We start from the raw sequence: 23297 nt of genomic DNA, 5'->3' as shown, positions 1-23297 counted from the left end.
GAAGCAGGGGGCCCCCGGAGCTGAAATTAACGGGGGTCAGCTCCAGAGACCCCCTGCTTCAATCCTATGTTAAAAAATAATTAAAAACGCACGAATTGCTCCTTTAAAGCAGCAGCTCAAGCAATATCCTACATGTGTTTTTTTTAATTAATCAGTTCTGTACTATGAGAAAATACTTGTAGCATGTTAAAAAAAAAAAATGTTTCTAATGTAGGAAGCATTTCTAAAGTGACAGCCATCTTCTCCTTCTCATAGGCTTTGGCTCTTAAGCCCCGCCCTCTCTCGAGCAGTGCACCAATTGTATCTAGTAACTGCCCAGTCAATCATATTCCCGAACTACATAGCCCATAATGCTGTGCAAGAACTGAATTAAATAACCCGGAGCAAGCGATCGATTACAGATCGATCGATCTGCAGCTTAGCTAATCACTTGTCAGTGTGCAGATTGTATTGATGCACGTATTGAATGGGAATATATATATTATAGACGGCAGGTTGAACTGCAGCTTTAATGAATATCTGTAAGTAGTGCTGATCTCCCTTTGTCAGGCAAGTGTCACAATGGGAAACTAAAACGTTTGGCTACACAATGAGATAGAAATAGATTCATATCTCAAACTTTGGATGTAAGTGTGACGGGAGCTTTGTGACAGGCTATTAATAATACACAAAATAATATATATAACTGGGTTGAACTGGTACGAGACTTAGATATGATAAAATATAATTTATTCCTTTATAAAGGTGAACACACAAGATATACAAATAACAGGCAAAATATGGACACTCACTTAAGATGGAAATGATGAAACAGTCAAATCTAGACTGGCAGTTCATACAGCAATCTTCATAATCATCAAGACACGAAAGACATGAAAGACCTCTGGCATGAAGACAATAGCCATAGGCTGAGCCTGGTTCTTATACAATTATTTCCCATTGAACACAACCTAAACCCAGCCCCTCTCATAAATCAGCGGTGAAGTTGACAGTTTTCCTCCCACCCAAGGACGTTTACAAACTGCTTTTCCTATCTAAATAACTTCATAACTTCAGTTCAGTAGTACCTACCGGCACGCGAGACATATTAATACATTCCGGCACGCATGACGCTCCCAACGAAACTAAATATTACAGTGTAATATAAAAATTAAGAGAGATATTAATATCTGTCTCTTCGAACCGGTATCAGGTGTTTGTATTCCTTATGTGCCAATCAGTCCCACGAATACACATATGTAACTTTTAGCATGTTCAGCCGAGGACATCTCATAATATTCTTATATTTAATAAGGTCACTCATTCTGATCTCTCCTTGGGTAACCGCACCCCTGGCCCCAATCAATAAATCTCTTTGAAGCAGACTTTGGCTTCCATTGAAGTGTGAAGTATCGCACTTAAAAAACATTCAGTTTCTTGGTTCCTGCCTCCAACATAAACAATTAGGGCAGTTACCTTTTGGTCACTGGTGCTATGTTTCACACCCAATGCCCCAGCCTGGGTCTAGCTGTCTCTAGCAATATATGTTAACATACACCAACCCCCTCTATACCTTTTTCACACCTTTTCACACCCAACTTCAATCAAGCCTGTTGAAGCCCAGATTTTTCTGAAAAGACACACCACATTTGTATTTTCTTAAACTGTAGCTCATTAACCCCTTAAGCCCCAGTGTGTGTGTGGTGCAGACACTGGCCCAGAAACAATACATTTATACACATTTGGATATTGAAGCAAGGCAAAACACATTACTGGACCTCAGTCCAGGTTTCCCCTTGCTTCCCAGGTGAGAGTAGAGGGTGGCCAAATGGGGTTGTAACCCCTTAAATCCCGGGCCAAATCCTCCCCATCGTCACAGTAAGGTATCAAATGAATGCATTGCACACACGGTGAGATGGAAACGTAACTGCTTGTGCACGGTTTCCTTGGCTTTATTAGTTGTTGGTGATGGGCACACATACAGGGGCAAAATTTATCCACATCAGTGCGATACGCAAAGCATTGAAAGGGTTAAAGCTGCAGTCCAACTTGCTCAACCCCAAATTCTTTGTATCTTTAAAGTGTTCCAACTACAGGAAAATGGTTAATTGTCATCAGTTGAAAACGTTAAAATTCTGCTCTGATCAGTACAACCTTGGAATTGCTGCAATGGTTTCTCTGTGGGGTACGACCTCCCCCCTCCCCCTCCCCCTCCCCCCCCTCCCCCTCTCCCCCCCCCTCCCCCTCCCCCCCCCTCCCCCTCTCCCCCCCCCCTCCCCCTAACAGCTGCATCTGCGGCTCAATGTATTGCGGTGCTTTTTGCAGGATGCAGGTTGATTCGAGAGAGCATGCTGAGCTGCTTGTAAACTTAGCTAGTACAGTGGCAGAGGTGTTGCATGCATGTATTAATGCTTTCAGTGAATTGTCACTTTGATGTATTGGAAGTCGCTCTGCACTTCTGGTGGCATAATTCTACGTGGCAATAACACCCTCGTTTTAATTTATTCAACTGGAGTCGTCCCTAAGTGGGACAGCACCATCTATCAACAGTGTGACATTGTTTCTTCAGTCTTTACCAATACAAAGTATTACACCCTTCTTTGGATTGTGTGTGTGTGTTCACCCAAACCAGTGTCGGATGAATGGAGGCACTGCTGTCTTTCATTGGACTCTGGTTTGGGTGAAGTATTTACCTTATTTTATTAGGTATTATTTACTTGCTTTTACTTTTGTCCATCTGAAGGAGTGACTCGGAGATTAAAGACACTGATAACAATGACAATTAATATGAAGCAGTGGAACTTGGTTCAATTGCCGGTGTAGGCTCCTTGTGACCTTTAGCAAGTTACTATCTCCCTGTGCCTCAGGCACCAAATCATAGATTAAAAGGCTAAGGCCTCGGTCCCGCTGCGCTCGTTGGCGCGGGCGGCCATGTCGCGAGTTCCCCACCAGCAGGGGAATCCTCGCGAGCCGGTCCCGGTCCCCCCTGGCGGCACAGCTGACTACACGCTGAGGCGCGTCAGCCGCTAGGAGACACGAGAATGGTGTTTCCTAGCGTTGACGCGTCACGTGGTGTGGCTGTGAGCCAATGTGGAGGGGAGGCTTCGGGAGGAGGAGAGGCTTCGGGGAGCGGGGAGGAGTGTGGAGTGAAAGCAGGTGAGTGCCTGTCTGTGTGTGTGTGTCTGAATGCGTGCGTGCCTGTCTGTGTGTGTATGTGTGTGCCTGAGTGCGTGAGTGCCTGCCTCTGTCTGTGTGTGTGTATGAGTGCGTGAGTGCCTGCCTGTGTGTGCGCGCGTGAGTGCCTGCCTGTGTGTGTGTGTGTGTGTGTGTGTGTATATGTATGAGTGCCTGCGTGTGTGTGTGTTTAAACTTACCCTCAGCAGCTCCAGCTCCAGCCCGAGTCCGTGGAGGGAGGGGGGGGGGGGAGAGTAGCGGGTCCCTCCGCTCAAGCCACGCCCCCCCTCCCTGTCAAGCCTCCCACTCCCGCTCCCTACAGACCGCATATCGCGGTCTGTGTATGTCAGCGCACCGCCTGTCTGCAGTGCGGGTGCGCTGACTCTGGGAGCAGGGCCTTAGCCTAAGGCCCCGCTGCCTCAGACCACGCGCCCGCACTGCAGACAGGCGGCACGTGGAGAGGCACTTGCGGCTTTTTCCGGTCCAAAGTGACCATTTTTGCGAGCGGGGGGGTGGGGGCGTTGCCAAAACGGGTGGGGGGGGGGCACGGCCATGATGTGGGGGGGCGGCCATGACGTGGGGGGGGCGGCCATGACGTGGGGGGGGGGGGCGGCCATGACGTGGGGGGGAGGCCATGACGTGGTGGGTGGGGCGGCCATGACGTGAGGGAGAGGGACCGCCCGTCAGCCGTTCAGCCCCTCAGCCCCTCAACCGCTGAGCCCCTCAAATCCTCAGCCCCTCAACTCCTCACACACAGACAGACACTCAGACAGGCACTCACAAATACACACGGGGGGGTGGGGGGAGTGAATCGGAGCCGAGGGATCGGAGCAGGGGGGGAATCGGAAGGGAGACCCCCCCCCCAAGAGGAGAGAGTCTGTGGGAGGGAGCAGGGGGGACTTCCTTGGTGCTGCAGAGTTTATTTAAAATCGCTGCTTTCCCTCCACACTCTCCTCCCCACTCCCCGAAGCCTCCTCTCCTCATTGGCTCACAGCCACACCATGGGACGCGTCGCCGCTTGGGATTACAATTGTCTTGAATCCCCTGGCGGCTGACGCGTCACAGCGTGTAGTGAGCTGTGCAGCGAGGGGGGACTGGGACCGGCTCGGGAGGATTCCCCTGCTGGTGGGAAACGCTCGTGCGGCCGCCCGCGCCGCCGGGCGCAGCGGGTTCCAGCCCTAAGCTCATCTGGGCAGGGACTGTCTGCAAAATTGCTGTGTGCTTCTACTATACTACAATTGTGAAGCAAATAAACAAAAGAGATACCGGTGCCTAATGAGTCCAAAAATAATGGAATCCTGGATATCCAGTAGAAATAGTTCCAGTTCCAAGGAAATCAACAGTCTCTGTATCTTGGGGTATTCAGATATGACTTGATGCAGTGGAAGTAGAACATGCAATGAAAAAAGAAATATTTAGTGCAACACAGTTAAACAATTTATACAGACATAATTGCAACTGGCTGACATAAACAGACAAAACAAACAGACACAACTAGACAAACAATACTTAAGCAAAGCTAATGATAAAAGTTATTTATTAAACTAGATGATAAAAAGGACAAATGGCTAACAGACCGCTCCGGTGGGTTAAAACCTAGATAACACTCACAGGACGGCTGCTGGTAATTCGCATAGTACCAATGGGGGCTGGTGACCGCGTGTGGGGGATCTGCTGGGTGCCTCAGACGCCTTGTATTCCTTCTGCGTCTCTCTACTGGCAAAAACCGGAAGTGACGCCGTCCTCGTGGCGGACCGGAAATGACGTTGCCGGATGTGAAGTCAGAACCTGGCAATCTCCAGTGGAAGATACAGGAAACGGCGATCTGCACCTCCTTGCCCCACAGTCGTTGGAAGAATGCACTCAGCGCTTGTACTGCTTGTAAATATAGATAAAATATAGGACATTTGGTGGCTTATATTTACAAGCAGTACAAGCGCTGAGTGCATTCTTCCAACGACTGTGGGGCAAGGAGGTGCAGATCGCCGTTTCCTGTATCTTCCACTGGAGATTGCCAGGTTCTGACGTCACATCCGGCAACGTCATTTCCGGTCCGCCATGAGGACGGCGTCACTTCCGGTTTTTGCCAGTAGAGAGACGCAGAAGGAATACAAGGCGTCTGAGGCACCCAGCGGATCCCCCACACGCGGTCACCAGCCCCCATTGGTACTATGCGAATTACCAGCAGCCGTCCTGTGAGTGTTATCTAGGTTTTAACGCACCGGAGCGGTCTGTTAGCCATTTGTCCTTTTTATCATCTAGTTTAATAAATAACTTTTATCATTAGCTTTGCTTAAGTGTTGTTTGTCTAGTTGTCTGTTTGTTTTGTCTGTTTATGTCAGCCAGTTGCAATTATGTCTGGATAAATTGTTTAACTGTGTTGCACTAAATATTTCTTTTTTCATTGCATGTTCTACTTCCACTGCATCAAGTCATATCTGAATACCCCAAGATACAGAGACTGTTGATTTCCTTGGAACTGGAACTATTTCTACTGGATATCCAGGATACCATTATTTTTGGACTCATTAGGCGCCGGTATCTCTTTTGTTTATTTGCTGTTTATTCTGATTGTACTGTCAGGTTACCACCAGGCTGCCTTGCGACCATAGGGCTCACCCTTAGAGTAGGGTCAATTGTTTGTAATCCCTATTAGCGCTATTATACATCACTCCCCTTTCCCACAATTGTGAAGCGCTTTGAGTCCCATTAGGAAAAAAGTGCTATATGGAATAATAATAACAATCATTATTATCTGTGGAGTGCTTCCTATTTCCTTGCATCTATCTTATTTGTTGCTCAAAGCAATGCGCAGAACACCAACGGTCTCTTTCGGTTTAAAGTAACTGCTGAATAATTGAGAACTCTGCTGCATTGACATCTCACACCCACGCACCACACAGTGAACGCAGCATCTAAAAACACCATGTTTTCCTTGCTACCCGATGGCCTGATAGCTTCAAGCCGAGTTCACCTGGAGTTCTTATTCTAAGACCATCCTCTTAAATTGGAGATATACAAGCAACTTGGTATGTTGCTAAAACCACGAACCCACCAAGGGCCAAAGTGAATATATGGCAGTATGTTTAACCCATTGAGTGACCCATGACGTAACCAGCACATCATGGGTCAGGCTCTCCAGGGGCCCTATGAGGTAGCCACTATGCCATGGCAGCCCCTAGGGCGTGCAAAGGGTTAATGCAGGGGGGTGGCCAACTTCAGTCCTCAAGGGTCACCAACATGTCAGGTTTTCAGGATATCCCTGCTTCAGCACAGGAGGCTCAATCGGTGGTTGTCATTATGAGCCACCTGTGCTGAAGTAGGGATAGGGATAAATACAGGACTCTACTTAAGAGGACATTGCAATACTTTAAAGTCAGTTTGAGAACAACTACAGTTAAATAGTTATTTTTGTTACACGAACCTGACAACGAAAGTCAGAGTTATAATAAATGGTTGCAATAAATGAACAAAGTCTATACACATTCAGTTTCCGGATATTTCATTGATGGTTAGAGATATGATTGTCACAGGAGACCAGGACGCTTTCACGGGATGAAGCACCAGACAGGACACAGATCAAATAAAGGGTTGTTTATTTCTGTCGGAGCCAGCAGAGACAACACAATATCACCAACAGAGATACTGTAAATACTTACTCCAAACAGGGGATACAGGAGGAATCCTAGCAGTTCTAAGTGCCCAGTGCCAGCTTAACCGGCGCAGCTTCCACTCCTGTGGGGGATGGGGAAGCCCTGAATGCAAGTCTCAACAGAGCAAGTTTAAATCTGCTCGGAATAGCAGGCAGCCGCGGTTTCTGGTGTCTGGCACAACCTCAAAGTACATCTCCATGCTAGCTCCAGCAAAGTCTATGGCGCGGAGATCGGCTGCACCTTCTAGATTCCCCGCCACCATAGGAAATAATGGGAGAATGTGACGGCGACCAATCACAACGTAGATTCTGTGTGTTGGGCTAATCATAGCGCGCGGACTCGCCTGTGTTGGCCAATTCGGGCTGGGGGTGTGACGGCGAGGCTTTGGCATGGAGGGCGGGAATTACAAACCAGCCAATGAGAACAGCATCTGCCTGCCCATCTTTGCAATGCTGACCTGCTACCTCTTGATGAGATTGGCGCATGTCTGGGGCAGACAATCGCTCCCAGATAAGAGGTTGGCCCATCCCCACTCTCCTTTGTCCTCAACCCCCTCGTGGAACCAGCTAAACCCTGATCTCTGGGTGTGTAGGCTGGATAAGTGTATTACCAGCCTAGCAGGCCCAGGGAACAAAAACACAGATACACAAGTACAAATACATAGTCACAGAAAATAAAGGTTTACACATATAAATTCACATAATATATTTGGCAAGATGAGCCACAATAGGATGTATATACAGGGCAACCCTGTTTATTAATCCAGACGATAGGGCAATGACTGGTCTTCACATTTATTAGAAGAGCCTCAGTGCCCATATCGACACAATAATTATGGGCATAAGTAACATTTAGAGACAGGATTAACATTGTGTTAGAAGAAGTAGGCTAGACCTTCAATGTGTTAGAAGAGGCCCTGCCTCAATTATAGGTTGGGTAAAGAGGACGAGAGGGTTGGTGAGTTTGAGGCGATAGAGCAGCTGTAACACTACCGAACAGCGACACCCTTTGGCTGCCGCCGCCAAAGCCTAATGCCTTTTTGAGGTGACTCAAATTTTATATCGCTGAGATTCTTTGTGGAAGTGAAAAAAAATATCATGGCGATTCACAGTACCTCAATCAGACATGCAGGGGGAAGAGGCTGATGACTTCAGGGGGTCTGAAGTGGCTCGTGCCCTCATGCTGTTAACCCCTTCCACGCTGGCTTGGTGGACAGGGGCAGTGAAGGCCTATTGGCAAGCCTCTCAGTGAGATGACGTTGGGGTGACTCGGGTGTTATATCCATGCGATTCTTTGGGGAAAGGAAAAAAAGCTGCATGGCAACACACACTACCTCAACCAGACATGCTGATGAAAAACAGGGGGTCTGATGTGGTTCTTATAAGCGAGTTTCCATTTGAGTAATTTAATTTCTTTAGAGTTTGTATGTAGTTGACCTTTTTGAGTGTAGAAAGGAGAGGCGGCATTCCATGAATTTGTTCTGCGTGTCTCATGATTAACATGCTGATGTGCAGTACATTTGGTCTGGGTGCCAACCATCAGACTGGGGCACAGAGGTGTTGTAGAGATTTGTGGAACATCAACACGCATTTTCAAGTTCGGGAATATTGGACATTCTGGTGCTGTGGGAAAGTTATGAAAATTGCAGCCATTATATTCAGTAGCTACAGTCCAAGTTACAAATTTCTTCGTTTAATTACCATTCTCTTACCTTTCAGAATCTTTACAGGGCACAAAAATGGAAAGTTGGCAAATTACTGGAGGCATACATGAATTGCAGAGACGTTGCAAGAAACAAATACACACGTGTATCTGCATTTCCTCCACAGGTCACCAAACCTGCTTAATAAACACCATTGTTGCGTCTTGGCTGCCGACAAGGATTCTGGGTAATGAGTCGGGATCCTTCTGCATTACACTGCTTGTACAGCAAAGCCCAGTGACACGGAAGTGCAAAGAGTTGCAAATGCTTTCTTGGGATGTCGGTATGGTTGGTTGCATACGGCAGACGGAGCGTGCAGCCGAGTCCCCCGGTCTGCAGGGGGAAAGACGGGGTGGTGTGACGGGGGCGCGACCGTGACATCGCCCGGCAGGTTCGCCCTCATTGACTGAACTGCTGGTGGGCGTGGCCTAGCGCTCCGTCACAACTCCTGATCTCAATTTTCTTAAGCAGGCGTTACTGTCGGCGCAGCGCGGCGCCCGCCACTCTTGAGGTCTGTAAACCATTATCTCTGCTTCTCCATGGAGGAAATCATATTCGGACGTCCATTCATTGTTTTTGGTATCTTGTCTGGTTCCCAGTTTGAGATTTTTTGTCTGTTGTGGCTTTGTGCACCGTAATAAAGTATAAAGCCTGAATTTGGAACCATCTGTTATCCAGCGATAGCTGCTATAGATGATAAAGTTTTTGATTTCATAGGATTTAATAGGTTTCCATATGGCACACTTTGATGGATTAAATGTGGTTTTGTTGAGCTTGTTTCGGTGGCATACAATTTAGGGGCTAATTTCCGCTCTAATTGTTTAGAGTTATTAGAGCTATCAAAATATATTGCTCTCTGTAAGACTCAAAGAAAATATATCAAAACAAAAAAATAAAACATTCCAACTTTCTTTAAAAAGTTTCACAATTCCTTAATTTAGGCAGCAGTGCCAGCTACTTACCCAGTTTAACCCATGCAGTTTGCACGCCCCTATATCTGCAAAAGGGTTTTGCACAAAGCCGGGTAGGCCAAACACAGAAATATTGAAATGTGGCCCTCCTAGAACTTCACTGTATTAGACATTTACCTTTTTTGGGGTACCTGTTTCATGGATCCACTACTTTTTTCAGTGAGTCATTTCCCCTGATTGCGCCACTCTCAAACTTCAGCGCTTGACCTTGTTCTGGAATTCCTTTTTCTCGGAAATGTTTTTCCATTCCATATCTATACCCTTTTGAACTTCAGATCACACCCTCGTCTGCCTCCCTTTTCCCCCCCAATGTTTGTTTTTATATTCCCTTTATTACGGCTTTCAAGATGTGTAGAGCTGGGGTGCGCAAACTTTTTGCACTGCGCCCCCCTTGCCTGCTCTCCCCCACTGCTCACGCCTCCTTACCTTGTCTAAAGCGTGAAATGACGCCGCGGAGTCATGTCACATCACGTGACCCCACGGCGTCATTTGGGGCCACGTGTCACGTGACCCCACAGCGTCATTTGACGTCCTGTTGCCATGGCGATGTTGCCTGATGTCGTCTGAGTCAAGGTTAGGGGACTTGGAAGCCTTGCGCGGTCCCCCGGCATTTCATTTAAATGCTTTGGGGAAGAGAGCCCTGCCTCTGTAAGCGCTGTGCCCCACCACCCAAAATCTTGCGCACCCCTCGTTTAGATTACGAACATTAGTGAATGGGTAAAAGGAATATACAATGAAATAGCAACACATCCATTTGGGTGGTCCGTGAGATTAAAGTCGAAGGAGAGATTACCTTTCAGTGTTTGTAATTTCAAGTTTGTTTTCTTCATTATGTATTGTTCTTTATTAAAACGGGAGGCTCTGTGTGTTGCCGTGTTCTCGTCTTCTTCCTTCAGAAAAGGAGGCAATCTATACCTGCGATTTTAAAATCTATATGTAGGATTGAAGCAAGTCGTCTCCGGAGCTGACCCCTGTTAATTTCAGCTCTGGGGACTCCTTGCTTCTGGAGAACTCCAAATTGGGGTTCTGTAGCCACTCTCCTCAGCTACCAGGGTTCACAATATGTCCGCTATTCAAAGATTTCTCGTTCTGCGGGCCAATATAAAGCCGTGACATCGGTGCGGCTTCCTATTGGCCCATGTAAGGCTGCGTCCATGGTACCTCAGACCGCGCGGACACGTCCACACGCTGAGCGAACAGACTGCCTTAAGGCAGTGTTCGCGTACATGTGGCGTGGAGGCAGGAGGGGGCACGCGATGCGCGAGAAATCAGTTAAAACTGATTTCTCCCGCGACAGGGCGGTCACGTGAGCGGTTCGCCCAATGAGGGCGAACCAGCTCCATGACGTCACTGGGAACGGCCCGAGTACTACGGCCAGGGAAAGCACCCGCTCAGCCTCTCCGCACGGGCTGCAGCACCATGTCCACAGCCTAATGCTGGAGCTTTAAACTTGAATGGCTTGCTCAGCCAGAGCGGCTACTGGCACCAACTATGGAGGTAAGTATCTCCAGAAGCAGATGGTTCCCATAGCTGAAATGAATGGGGTTCAGCTCTGGATAGCCCCTGCTTCAATCGCATATAAAAAAATGTGCTAAACAATTCGCATTCTTGGATTGTTCCTTTTAATATCTGCGAAAGTATTAGCTATTGAAATTCATTTGACCATTTAAAATCTAAATATACCTGTTTTTAACCCAGTAATAGTTTTCAACAATCTTTTAAAACATGGGTGACCAACTCCAGTTCTGAAGGGCCACCAACAGGTCAGGTTTTAAGGATATCCCTGCTTCAGCACAGGTGGCTCACTCAACCACTGAGGGATATCACGACTAAGCAGGGACATCCTTAGAACCTGACCTGTGAGTGGTCTTTGAGGACTGGAGCTGGCTACCCCTGTTCTAAAACACATCCAGATAATCTTGTTTTACCTCATTGGTAAAACGCTCACCTTGTAGCCATCGCTCAATCATGCCTTCACACCGCGCCTATTCAAAAGCCGGAATTGCAGCACTTTTAATAAACCAGACAGATTGGTACATTAGAAACAAAGATAACTTTCAAATGTTTATCATTTGCCACGTAAGGCACGGAGATGTCCGTATCCTGGCAGCTTGGCGGAGGTGAGCACATTTGAGGCCCTGTGTTGTAATCGGGTTAAATCACAGCTTTGAAGTGAAACAAGTTATGCATGTATATCAGCTAATTTGTACTATGAAGATTCTTAGACTTATTCTGGACCATCATTATCAGAATATATAAGTGAGCACGGAAATGTGTTTTCCCCCCACCCCCATATTGTTTATTTTTTTACATTTTTATTAACTGGAATTTTGCCTTGGTTATTCAGACATCTAAACCAGATTACGAAAAGGATTAGTATGAATAAAATATTTGTTTCCCATTTATAATGAAAATATGTTGAGGTACTTATGCATACCCTTCCAGGTGCAGCTGTTAGCTGTAAATAAATCTATAGAGCCAGAGTTTAAATCAGTATTGAATGCTGCTAATCATTTTTTATTTGACCTTAACCTGGGACTTCTTTTTCCCCACTCCGATACCGGCAAAATAAGTTCCCGCTGAACATAAAACGGTGGCAGGGTCAGGGTGCGGTCTGACAGCCAATAGAATGCTGCTTTCTATTTCTATGGGTGTCTGTTGCTTTTGTGTAAAAAAATAAAACAAAAACTGTAAGGTCCCCGTACCACGGATGAGTTGTGTGGTTCCTCTCTCCTACTTTAGTTCAGGGAAGATTTTTTTTTTTTTTGGAAGGAACTGCTGTTTTAGTACTTAATTACCGTAGTTTTTCCCCTGTTAAAGTAGCAATACTACATTCCCCCCCCCCCTCATTTTAATATCTAAAGCATGTTATACATCTGTAAGAATCCTGATTGTGGCCTTAACATAATGGCCGCCTCTCGGTTTCCCTCAATCCTTCTGTCAGTATAACTCAGTAGCTACAATGTATCTTGATATTACTAAGGTAACATTGTCTGTTACAGTTTGCAGCTCAAATTGCTGGGAGCATTGGCAACAAATGATCACAAACAGGAAAGTGTTGCAAAGATCTTACACTGCTGGGGAAGTGTGCTAAACCCTGCTATAGAAATCAAAGGATGCTCAGTGTATTAAAACTCCTTAAAAATTGCATTTCGAGTCGAAGAACAATAAAGAAAAGTCACAGTCTACTACTGCAGAATTGATTTATTTAAAAATAATAATAATAATAATAATTTCAAATCTTTTGCTGCTTTAATGTTTCAGATTGAAACACTCTCTGGATGTACTCTGGATAGTGGCATCTTTCTTCTAAGGTCTGGGCACCTAATGTAGAAAGTATCCTGGGATACTGGGATGTGATGTATTGAGTTTCACATGTCAAGTGCAGCAGACACAGAATTCTGGATCTGGCCAGATTAATGGTTATATGGAGCAGTCACTTTTCACATGCCTTTTATATTTTTAATCATCTTTGCTTCAGAACTGGAGTTGAGCAACCCCCCTGTTGTAGAACAAATCAATATGGTCATTTGCCTGTATGCCAATGTATTACTTTATTTTATGTCCTTACGTTGTATACTGCACTCCTTATCCTAATATAAAAGTTGTGTTGCATTATTAGGTTCTTATAATGGCTTTTTGAACACCTGGGTAGTCAGGTCTTCGTCTCTTCCTGGTGGTTACATTTGGCTGTATATACGCATGGTTTCTCGTGAAATCTTAGCTTAACGGTTTCTTGTGACTTCGAAGAGAGATTCAAGGAGACACCTGAATAAAGTCACCTTTACAGTGTTCCATTTACCCCCTTGAATACTGTATGATGATGATTGGATGAAGGAGAGGCTCAGTGAGTGAAGGCGCTGCCTTTGAAAACCATGACATTGAGTTTGAAACAGAGGAGGCTTGTCCAAATCCCGGTCTCGGCTCCTTGTGACCTTGGGCAAGTCACTTTATCTCCCTGTGCCTCAGGCACCAACAACTAGAGTGTAAGCTCTATGGGCAAGGACATGTACTTGTACAAATAACAGTGCTGCGTACACTGTCAAGAAAAAATAACATTGTTTCTAGATTTTCTTTGAGACGCTTTCAAGAAGTACTGAAAAGTTGCAATATTTATTAAACCTAAATCTAAAACTCTTTATTTTAATATGGCAAAATAGTTATATTTTCTTCAACTCGCTGCTAAGAATTAACCTTTGAACTGCTGTCTCTTTACACAATCCATTCTTGTTTGATCACATCCAAATATCTGAGTAGGTTTTTAGGTATTTAAAAAGTACTTCCACTGCATGTGTCTTTCATTAGGAACTTGCAACGTAAAGACTTGAATACTCTTGACCTTTTTTTAATTTGAGTATTGAGCAAACCTATTCCACACTACACATATTGACACGGTTTCTATGGACTTGCATAGCATTTTAATGCCCTTGTAGTTTTGCCTTTGTTTAACAGTGGTAGGTGTCTTCAAATACTGTGTGAAATAAGGTTGGAAGGACTTTCATCATCCTCTGTGTGCACATGGAGGGCTGTGTCCAAAACAATTAAGCTTTGCCTTTGGACATTTTTCCAGTTTGAGCCAGTAGTTTGTTGCGTCTGCATATATATAATTTTGTCCATCCCCCATAATTATGCCTTTTAAGTTTATGATGTGGTGGCAAGATTATTTGCAAATTGCAGGCAATAATTTGACATGCTGAAGATGATCTGTCTGCCTACTTTAGATACCGTGGTGTGAGAGAGTTTGTGAATCCCTTTAGGATTTTCACATATTTAAAAAAGTTATTAGATCTTAATGTAAGTCCTGGTAATAGATAAAGTTAACCTGGTCAAACAAATGACACACAACCATGTTACTACTTCCAAAATTGTTTTTTTTTAATCCACAATTGATTCAACATTCAATATCCATGTGTGGAAAAGTATGTGACCCTTTAGATTCAGTACCTGGTGGCTCCACCTTGAGCAGTAATAACTTCAACTAAGCGTTTCCTGTAACTGCTGGTCAGTCTCATCAGTTTTGAAATATTTTGGCCCATTCCTCCTTGCAGGACTGCTTCAACTCAGGTAGACGGCTTCATTTCTTGCCGCAACATTTCAATGGGGGTTAGGTTCGGACTTTGACTAGGTCATTCTAAAACTGAGAATTTCTTGTGCAGTCCTTTTGTAGATCTGCTTGTATATTTATGATCCTTGTCATGCTGCATGATCCACTTTTGTTTCAGCTCACGGACGAATGGCCTGACCTTCTTCTCTAGAATCTTCTGATACAATGCATTATTCATGGTTGTCTCAGTGATTGCAAGCTGTGCGGGTTCTGAGGCAGCAAACCAGCCCCAAACCATCACACTCCCACCACACCATGCTTGACGGTTGGGATGAGGTTCTTCTGTTCTAACAGTGTTTGGTTTTCGCCAAACATAAAGTTTCTCATTGAGGCCAAAAAAGTTCTACCTTTGACTTGTCTGTCCAGGGAACATTGTTCCAGAAGTCTTGTGGATCATCTATGGTCTCTTTGGCGAACTTCAGACGGGCAGCAATATTCTTTTTAGAGAGCAGTGGCTTCCTCCTGGCTAGCCTTCCATGATCATCATCCTTGTTCAGTCTTTTTCTGCTAGTTGAGTCATGAACACTCACATTAGCCAAAGCGAGAGTGGCCTGCAGGTCCAGATGTTACTCTGGGGCTCTTTTTTTTAACTTCCTGGATGATTTGCAGGATTGTTCTGACAGATTTCAGTAGGGCGACGGCTCCTGGGTAGAGTGACTGTGGTCTTGAACTTTCTCCATTTGTCTAACAGTGGATTGGTGGAGCCCCAAATCCTTAGAAATGGTTTTGTAACCCTTTCCAGACTGATGAGTGTCAATAACTGCTATCCTGAGGTCCTCAGAGATGACTTTTGATCGTGGCATGATGTGTTTCCACACAGCTGTATGTTGAAGACCAAACTCACAAAGTTTCTGATCTTTATATAGGGTGCAGCCTCCCAAACGCACACCGCAAGATCTACCTAATTATTTAAACACCCGATTCTAATTATCCCCTTCAATTTTCACGTAATTTTGCACATACCGTGACTCTTAATTACTTATAGTTTGTCTAATTTATACATCAATTTGTTTCAAAAGACATATAAACCCGATTTGGATATTTAAGAAAAGACTAGTTTTGTTTCAAGAAGGTTATCTTGGAAAGCCATGGAATTTCCGTAATTATCATTGGGGTTCACAAACCTTTTCTTGTCACTGTAGATGTTTTTTCTGACCTAGTCAAATCCCATACAAGATCCATATATACGTTTATATTGGTGCCATCACCTGTCTAAACATTTTTTTTTCTTCTCTTCATTTCTTTTACATTGGATTGAAGCAGGTGGTGTCCGGCACTGAACCCCAATAATTTCAGCTCTGGGGACCCCCTGCTTCCTGAGATGCTTACCTCCATAGTAGGTGCCCTTAGCCGCCTGGCTAGCTTGGATTATGTAATGGCCACTTTTCAACTCTCCCACGCCCTCTGGGCCAATACGAAGCCGTGACGTCATCAGGTGCGGCTTCCTGTCAGCCCACCTGACGCGGGAACTTTAAACCCCAGATAGCTCAGCCAGAGCAGCTACCGGTGCCTACCACGGAGGTCAGTATCTCGGGATGCAGGTGGTCCCCGGAGCTGAAATGAATGGGGTTCAGCTCCGGAGACCCCCCTGCTTCAAACCTGTGTTAAAAATAATTAAAGCGGCTTGAGTTACGCCTTTTACAGTCCGGCTTTAACAAGAGCTACTTATTAGTGGTTGACGCTCTCTGCTCCTGTACTGCACAAGACCCAGCCACTGCTCAATAAAAACGGCTGCAGTTTATTTCTAGCAAGGGTGCCTGCTCTTGTCATTGATGTTTTTAGGCCCTTGTCTTTCTTTTCTGTTTATTTTTCTCCTCTCCCCCCCCCCCTTTTTTTTTTTAAAGCAACATTATCCTATAATCATTTTAAAGAGATAACTTCATCTATGGTTTGTTGAAGCATGGGCATTAATTAACAGTAGCAGCAAGGTTATGTGAAGTGTCTGCTGCATTAGGTTAGGGCTTCGTACAGTGAAACCTGCCGCATGGATTAAGGGCAGAAACGGAAGTAAAACTTTCATACGTTCCCGATGTCTTTTTTTTTTTGTTTTGTTTTGTTTTTTTTAAATGATCGAAGTTTTCTGGTCCCTCCGTTTTTAGTAAGTATTGGTTTATCCTGTTCACAAAGGAGTTTATTCTATATACGCCGAAGCAGCAGTTTGGGCCGTTTTCACCCGCAAATCCCAATAGGCTTCAATGGGATTTTTATTCCAAAAAATTGATGTCTTGCATCTTGGCACTATTTAGCAAACCTGTCATGTTTTTTTTTTTTAAACACTATGTAGTCTGACCTATTGCTATATTATCCCCAGTGTTTTCTTTTAGTACAAGTCTCTAAAAAGTGCAAGCTTTACAAAACGGTGCAGTCTTTCTTAAATATCTGCTTTTCCTAAACAGCTTTCATATTTTTTTTTTAAATCGCGTTAAATAAAAAATAACCACCGTGTTTGATTTAGTTAAATAAAATAGCTACAAAATAAAGATTAAAGAAACTTGTCAGTGGGGGCGTTACGTTATTTGTGTGTGCAAATTCTTTCATTATTTAACAGCAGTCTTATTCCATGTTGCATACAGGAAGACCTATTACAGTACTTACTTTGTCAAAGTAGCTCGTCTGTTCATTCTTCCCCAAATAAAACCATCTTTCATAATCATTAAAGCGGCAAAACATGTGAAATCCTATTTTTGTTTAATACATCTGTGTTCTGTAGTATTAGATAAGTGACTTTATTTAATTAATTTTTTTATTCAACTCCTAATGTCATGTTAAATGAGTTTGGAAGCATTCTTTGATCTAGATAGCATGTTTTAGCACGTCCCCAACAATGCAAGATATTTGCAACACTTTCCTGTTTGTGATAATTTGTTGCCAATATTCCCAGCAGTTTGAGCTGCAAACTGTAACAATCGACAATGTTACCTTCGTAATATCTGGATACATTGTAGCTGCGGAGTTACACGGACTGAAGGATTGATTGAAACTGATAAGCAGCCATTATGTTGGGCACACAATCATGACTTTTACAGATTTATAACAGGAGCACAAAACGATTGCTATTTTAAGTACGAATGTAGAATGATACATTTTCACTTGCTTTACATATAAAAATAATAAAAGGGATAAAAAAAAAGTGGGAATATAGTATTGCTGCTTTAAGTTACATTTTTATTCCCCAACCTCTTCACATTTACCTTCCGTTTTCTTAATAAGAACTTTAAGCCCCTCTTCATTTAGGTATTTGGAAGGGTGTTCACCTACCCACATTTTTTTCATGTTCTTATACTGTTGAGCAATATGACTGAACATTTTAAGGCAACCATCATAAATATGACCAACAAAACCCAGTTTTTTTTTATGTCTTTTAAAAATACTCAGTGCCTCTTCTAAACACTATAAAGATTTACCTTTGTCACACTTTACCCATACCATATACTATTTTGTAATGCCTCTGTCTATTGTGCTGTCTGCTCCAATGTCCCACTTTCTCCTGATTTGTTGAAGGCAACACCGGGCTATTTATACTTTTGTCACTTGTCATTTGAGGGTGTAAACAAGGCAGAGTCAAGTAATATCATATTAGGTACAGTTGAAATGAAGAGAGACATTGCATTTGTTTTGCCAAGAGACTTGCAATGTCTATCACCTCTATCCATTGAGGGTGTTCGTTGCATTAAGGAAATGGAAATATTTACCACAAATACAGAAATAACTAGTTGGTGTGAAATCTGAACTGATATTTTATACCCGATATAGAATTTGTTAATTTCCTTACATCCCACAATAAAGGATATTTAATGTGAAAAATTGGTAGCGATACTACACATAGCTCATTTTTCTTTGCTCACTCTCCTGATGGCTGCTAATACAATATTTCTTCGGCTATAATTGTTACTAATTAATCTCTTCTTGGCTGCCGATTACCATACTTATAGTGGGTTCAGACAAGGGCATAGTACAATAGAGTATATTAATTTCAAATGCATCCTAATTTTCTGCAAAGTCATTTCAGAAACTGCATTTGTCACGCGCACAAAAGGGTATTGTAGGTTTAAAGTTAGGATTCCGAGATCTATCTTCACCTAATATTTAACTGTTTAATGTACCTTAATTGTTGAGATGTTACATAAAAGGATCCAAAAATGGCGAGCGAGCTGCATTCCTTTCAAAATGGTGGTTGGTGCTCTAGCAGGAAAGGGAGAATCCCTGCATAAATCGCTCCATAGACGTCAATAGAGAACAGGATCCCATGGCACTCAAAAACTCAGTGACAAAAGTCTCAAAGCCCAGCTGAATTCATACAGAACCCCTTCAGTCTACATCTGTGTCGCCCCAAAGGTGGACAGCCTTAGGCGGCAGCCAAAGGGTGTTCACTGTTTTCTGCCGTTTGCTGCTGTTGGCTGCTCGATTACTGGGTTGGGTAAAGTCTTCTAACACAGCACATTTGCAGGCCCAGCCTACCTCTTAACACAATTTTAACCCGGTGTGTAACTATTACATGCCTATAATCCTATATTATCTGTAACTGTCCATGAAATGTCTAAATCGAATGTATTACCACTGTTTATTTAAAAGAGCAATCTAAGCCCGCGCTTATAGTGCTGGTGACGGCGACGCGAACGATGTCGCCACAAGCGAAAGTTGTAATTTGATGTGTGTGGATGAGTGTGTGTATGTATAGGAGGAGGGTGCTTGTGTGTGTGTGGTGGAGGAGGAGGAGGGTGCTGTGTGTGTGGTGGTGGAGGAGGGTGCTGTGTGGGGTGGAGGAGGGTGCTGTGTGGGGTGGAGGAGGGTGCTGTGTGTGTGGTGGAGGAGAAGGGTGCTGTGTGTGTTGTGGTGAAGGGGGGGTGGTGTGTGTGTGTGTGGAGGAGGGGGGTGTGGTGTGTGTGTGGAGGCGGAGGGGAGTGCTGTGTGTTTGGAGGAGGCGAGGGAGGGTGCTGTGTGTGTGGGAGGAGGAGGAGGAGGAGGAGGTGTGTGTGTGTGTGTGGAGGAGGTGTGTGTGTGTGGAGGAGGTGTGTGTGTGTGTGTGGAGGAGGTGTGTGTGTGTGTGTGTGTGTGTGTGTGTGTGGCGGAGGTTGTGTGTGTGTGTGTGTGTGTGTGTGTGTGTGTGTGTGTGGAGGAGGAGTGTGTGTGTGTGTGTGTGTGTGTGTAGGAGGTGTGTGTGTAGGAGGTGTGTGTGTGTGTGTGTGTGTGGAGGAGGTGTGTGTGTGTGGAGGAGGTGTGTGTGTGTGGAGGAGGTGTGTGTGTGTGTGGAGGAGGTGTGTGTGTGTGTGTGTGGAGGAGGTGTGTGTGTGGAGGAGGTGTGTGTGTGTGTGGAGGAGGTGTGTGTGTGTGTGTGTGTGTGTGTGTGGAGGAGGTGTGTGTGTGGAGGAGGTGTGTGTGTGTGGAGGAGGTGTGTGTGTGTGTGTGTGTGGAGGAGGTGTGTGTGTGTGTGTGTGTGTGGAGGAGGTGTGTGTGTGTGTGTGTGTGTGTGTGTGTGTGTGTGTGTGTGTGTGTGTGTGTGTGTGGAGGAGGGTGTGTGGGTGTGGAGGAGGGGTGTGTGGGTGTGGAGGAGGGGTGTGTGTGTGTGGAGGAGGGGTGTGTGTGTGTGGAGGAGGGGTGTGTGTGTGTGGAGGAGGGGTGTGTGTGTGTGGAGGAGGGGTGTGTGTGTGTGGAGGAGGGGTGTGTGTGTGTGGAGGAGGGGTGTGTGTGTGTGGAGGAGGGGTGTGTGTGTGTGGAGGAGGGGTGTGTGTGTGTGGAGGAGGGGTGTGTGTGTGTGTGGAGGAGGGGTGTGTGTGTGTGTGGAGGAGGGGTGTGTGTGTGTGTGGAGGAGGGGTGTGTGTGTGTGTGGAGGAGGGGTGTGTGTGTGTGGAGGAGGTGTGTTTGTGTGTGTGGAGGAGGTGTGTTTGTGTGTGTGGAGGAGGTGTGTTTGTGTGTGTGGAGGAGGTGTGTGTGTGGAGGAGGTGTGTGTGGAGGAGGTGTGTGTGTGTGTGTGTGTGTGTGTGTGTGTGTGTGTGTGTAGGAGGTGTGTGTGTGTGTGGAGGAGGTGTGTGTGTGTGTGTGGAGGAGGTGTGTGTGTGTGTGTGGAGGAGGTGTGTGTGTGTGTGTGGAGGAGGTGTGTGTGTGGAGGAGGTGTGTGTGTGGAGGAGGTGTGTGTGTGTGTGTGTGTGGAGGAGGTGTGTGTGTGTGTGTGTGTGGAGGAGGTGTGTGTGTGTGTGTGAGGAGGTGTGTGTGTGTGTGAGGTTGTGCGGTTGTGCGTGTGTGTGTGTGTGTGTGGAGGAGGTGTGTGTGTGTGGAGGAGGTGTGTGTGTGTGTGTGTGTGGAGGAGGTGTGTGTGGAGGAGGTGTGTGTGTGTGTGTGTGGAGGAGGTGTGTGGAGGAGGTGTGTGTGTGTGTGTGTGTGTGTGTGTAGGAGGTTGTGCGTGTGTGTGTGTGTGTGTGGAGGAGGTGTGTGTGTGTGTGTGGAGGAGGTGTGTGTGTGTGTGTGGAGGAGGTGTGTGTGTGTGTGTGGAGGAGGTGTGTGTGTGTGTGTGTGTGTGGAGGAGGAGGTGTGTGTGTGTGTGTGTGTGGAGGAGGTGTGTGTGTGTGGAGGAGGTGTGTGTGTGTGTGGAGGAGGTGTGTGTGTGTGTGGGGGAGGTGTGTGTGTGTGTGGGGGAGGTGTGTGTGTGTGTGGGGGAGGTGTGTGTGTGTGTGGAGGAGGTGTGTGTGTGTGGAGGAGGTGTGTGTGTGTGGAGGAGGTGTGTGTGTGTGTGGAGGAGGTGTGTGTGTGTGTGGAGGAGGTGTGTGTGTGTGTGTGGAGGAGGTGTGTGTGTGTGTGGAGGAGGTGTGTGTGTGTGTGTGTGGAGGAGGTGTGTGTGTGTGGAGGAGGTGTGTGTGTGTGTGTGGAGGAGGTGTGTGTGTGTGTGTGGAGGAGGTGTGTGTGTGTGTGTGTGTGTGTGTGTGGAGGAGGTGTGTGTGTGTGTGTGTGTGTGGAGGAGGTGTGTGTGTGTGTGGAGGAGGTGTGTGTGTGTGTGGAGGAGGTGTGTGTGTGGAGGAGGTGTGTGTGTGTGTGTGTGGAGGAGGTGTGTGTGTGTGTGTGGAGGAGGTGTGTGTGTGTGGAGGAGGTGTGTGTGTGTGTGTGGAGGAGGTGTGTGTGTGTGGAGGAGGTGTGTGTGTGTGGAGGAGGTGTGTGTGTGTGGAGGAGGTGTGTGTGTGTGGAGGAGGTGTGTGTGTGTGTGTGTGTGTGTGGAGGAGGTGTGTGTGTGTGTGTGTGTGTGGAGGAGGGGTGTGTGTGTGTGGAGGAGGTGTGTGTGTGTGTGTGTGGAGGAGGTGTGTGTGTGTGTGTGTGTGTGGAGGAGGTGTGTGTGTGTGTGTGTGGAGGAGGTGTGTGTGTGTGTGTGTGGAGGAGGTGTGTGTGTGTGTGGAGGAGGTGTGTGTGTGTGTGGAGGAGGTGTGTGTGTGTGTGTGTGTGGAGGAGGTGTGTGTGTGTGTGTGGAGGAGGGGTGTGTGTGTGTGTGGAGGAGGTGTGTGTGTGTGTGTGTGTGTGGAGGAGGTGTGTGTGTGTGGAGGAGGTGTGTGTGTGTGGAGGCGGTGTGTGTGGAGGCGGTGTGTGTGTGTGTGTGGATGAGGTGTGTGTGTGGATGAGGTGTGTGTGTGGATGAGGTGTGTGTGTGGATGAGGTGTGTGTGTGGATGAGGTGTGTGTGTGGATGAGGTGTGTGTGTGGATGAGGTGTGTGTGTGGATGAGGTGTGTGTGTGGATGAGGTGTGTGTGTGTGGATGAGGTGTGTGTGTGTGGATGAGGTGTGTGTGTGTGGATGAGGTGTGTGTGTGTGGATGAGGTGTGTGTGTGTGGATGAGGTGTGTGTGTGGATGAGGTGTGTGTGTGGATGAGGTGTGTGTGTGGATGAGGTGTGTGTGTGGATGAGGTGTGTGTGTGGATGAGGTGTGTGTGTGGATGAGGTGTGTGTGTGGATGAGGTGTGTGTGTGGATGAGGTGTGTGTGTGGATGAGGTGTGTGTGTGGATGAGGTGTGTGTGTGGATGAGGTGTGTGTGTGGATGAGGTGTGTGTGTGGATGAGGTGTGTGTGTGGATGAGGTGTGTGTGTGGATGAGGTGTGTGTGTGGATGAGGTGTGTGTGTGGATGAGGTGTGTGTGTGGATGAGGTGTGTGTGTGTGTGTGTGTGGATGAGGTGTGTGTGTGTGTGTGTGTGGTGAGGTGTGTGTGTGTGTGTGTGTGGATGAGGTGTGTGTGTGTGTGTGTGTGGATGAGGTGTGTGTGTGTGTGTGTGTGGATGAGGTGTGTGTGTGTGTGTGTGTGTGTGTGGATGAGGTGTGTGTGTGTGTGTGTGTGTGGATGAGGTGTGTGTGTGTGTGTGTGTGTGATGAGGTGTGTGTGTGTGTGTGTGTGGATGAGGTGTGTGTGTGTGTGTGTGGATGAGGTGTGTGTGGATGAGGTGTGTGTGTGGATGAGGTGTGTGTGTGTGTGTGTGTGGATGAGGTGTGTGTGTGGATGAGGTGTGTGTGTGGATGAGGTGTGTGTGTGTGTGGATGAGGTGTGTGTGTGTGTGGATGAGGTGTGTGTGTGTGGAGGAGGTGTGTGTGTGTGTGGATGAGGTGTGTGTGTGTGGAGGAGGTGTGTGTGTGTGGAGGAGGTGTGTGTGTGTGGAGGAGGTGTGTGTGTGTGTGTGTGTGGAGGAGGTGTGTGTGTGTGTGGAGGTGGTGTGTGTGTGTGTGTGGAGGAGGTGTGTGTGTGTGTGT

General features: G+C 46.1%; 1 protein-coding gene across 2 annotated transcripts in view; it reads left to right on the top strand.

Moving 5' to 3' along the window:
* ADAM10 (ADAM metallopeptidase domain 10) overlaps positions 1–23297 on the top strand; it is a 152445-nt gene that overhangs the window by 66251 nt on the left and 62897 nt on the right. The gene's annotated exons all lie outside the window — the stretch shown is intronic.

Source organism: Ascaphus truei, chromosome 18 (assembly GCF_040206685.1).
Source record: "Ascaphus truei isolate aAscTru1 chromosome 18, aAscTru1.hap1, whole genome shotgun sequence".
NCBI classification, from domain to species: Eukaryota; Metazoa; Chordata; class Amphibia; order Anura; family Ascaphidae; genus Ascaphus; species Ascaphus truei.
This window is presented reverse-complemented; position numbering and strand designations above follow the sequence as displayed.